We start from the raw sequence: 2136 nt of genomic DNA on the forward strand, positions 1-2136 counted from the left end.
GCCTTGAGCTGAAGAGCTGAGGGACAGCGCCCAGGCCCAGAGTTCAGGCCCCATGACCGGACCCCCCCCAAAAAAAAAAAAAGCTAAGGGAGAGCTCAAGGCTCTGAGTTCAAGCCCCAGTACGATCACAGAGAGAGAGGGGGAGGGAGTAGGAGGGAGGGAATATGGTGGTGAGGTGGACAGGGATACAGGAGCAAAGAAAAGAGTATCAGTTCCAATGAAAAAGGCCTGAGAGGCTTCCAGGAGGAGGCAACATTTGACCCAAGGAAGAATACAGGAGTTTTGAGTTGCTGGAACATGAAAAAGAGGGTGGTGGGTGACAGGCCAGGCCCAGGACTCAGTGTGGTGTTACACAGACACATCACTTACCTGTTGCCCTCTTCTTCCTCACTTGTGAAGAGAGAGTAATGGGGCTGGGAATAAACCTGTGCGTGAAGTGTTAAGTGTGAACAGAACGAGCATTGTTGGCAATGTTCTACTCACCCCTGTGTGCACAGTAAAGTGTCAGTTTTGGAGACAATTTTCACTATTAAGTGGTCACACAGTAATGAAGACACCACTCAAATCCAAGTGGCCTCATCTCCCATCCATTGGCCTTTATACCTGCATTTTCTGGCTTTGCATTAAATTCGGAGGGAATGTAGAAGGAGAGGAAGAGCAGTGTGTGGAGGGAGAAACTCTACAAGAGGTCAGTACTGATGGACTTCTTGCGGGGGGGGGGGAGGGTTGGGGGGATCTGGTGTTCCAGGAGCAACTGATGGGTACAGTTGAGCTGGTATTCAGGAATGGATTTGGGGGAGGGGGAGTAGCTAGCTGGTGGCAGAGGTTTGAACAGTGAGAGCTAAGGAGAGGTAGGACAGGAAGGACAGGCAGATGGACCATGTTATAAGCACATTGATGGAGTGTTGTGGGACCACAAGGAGCAAAAGGATTAACCAAAAAGGTTGTTCCCAATAGAATCAGATGTGGGAGTGAAAAGAAAGATACTTGTTTTCGCTGGGTGTGGTGGCTCCCTGATGCACAGGCAAGAGGCCTGCAAGTTTGAGGCCAGCCTGGGCAGCGTAGCAAGACCCTGTCTCCAAGAACAACAACAAAAAGATACCTGTGTTTGAGAACCACTAAGATCTGGGTGGTAGGTTGGGCATTTCCAATTTATTATGATGATTGGGGATCAAACCCAGGGTTTCACATATTCTAGCACAGAACACCTCCCCCCAGCCCCTTGAATGTATTATTTTCCTTGAGCTTCATAACAGCCCAAAGTAGCCTGGGATCAATGTAACCATTTTATTGATAAGAAAACTGAGTCATAGAGCCAGCCAGAGGGGGAGTTACACATCAGCTGACTCTGTTTACCATGTGGCTGCAAGCTGTTCTGGCTGTCAGAATGTCCCTTGCACTCTGAGTGACCCCACCAGGCACTGCTGTCCAGCCAGGACTCAAAAGTCTTTCAGAGTCCAGTATACCTGAGGCACATCCTGGGCTCAGCACCCCTGGGACTCTGGGGGCGTCCACTAGCCACATGGTAGGATAGCATGCTTGGCTTCTGGTCTGACAGAATGGGTTCATGAAAGCTGGCTTGGCTGGAGACATTGAGCAACAACCTTAATCTCACTGAACCTCAGCTGAGGTAGGCGGGCAGGGCGAGAGAGCATGAGCTCTGGACTGGAGGCAGAGGATGAAAGCCCAGCTGGAAGCAACAGACACCAGACGAGGTGAAATGACAGGGTGCCTGTTTTTATTTCAACAGAATGCTAGCAAGTCGTTTTTTTAGGTGGGTGCAGGGGAAGAATTAGACAGAAAGTAAGATTGCCCAGGACTTAATAATTGCCGAGGACAGGTGATGGGTTTATCCTTCTACCCCTAGGTGTCTAAAAATGTCCACAGTAAGAAATAGATAATAACACAGAAGAGCTTTCTCCATAGTTGGATGAAATCTGACTATCTGCACTGCCCCCTCTCCAGCCAGGTCAAAACGTCTGCTTCCTAGATCTACTTTAAAATCCCCTCAAGCTGGATGCTGGTGGCTCAAACCTGTAATACTAGCTAGGACAGACTGGCTGAGATCTGAGGATTCTGGTTTGAAGCCAGTTCAGGCAGGAAACTCTGTGAGACTCTTATAGTCAATTAACTACC

Source organism: Dipodomys ordii, unplaced genomic scaffold (assembly GCF_000151885.1).
Source record: "Dipodomys ordii isolate 6190 unplaced genomic scaffold, Dord_2.0 Scaffold3972, whole genome shotgun sequence".
NCBI lineage: Eukaryota > Metazoa > Chordata > Mammalia > Rodentia > Heteromyidae > Dipodomys > Dipodomys ordii.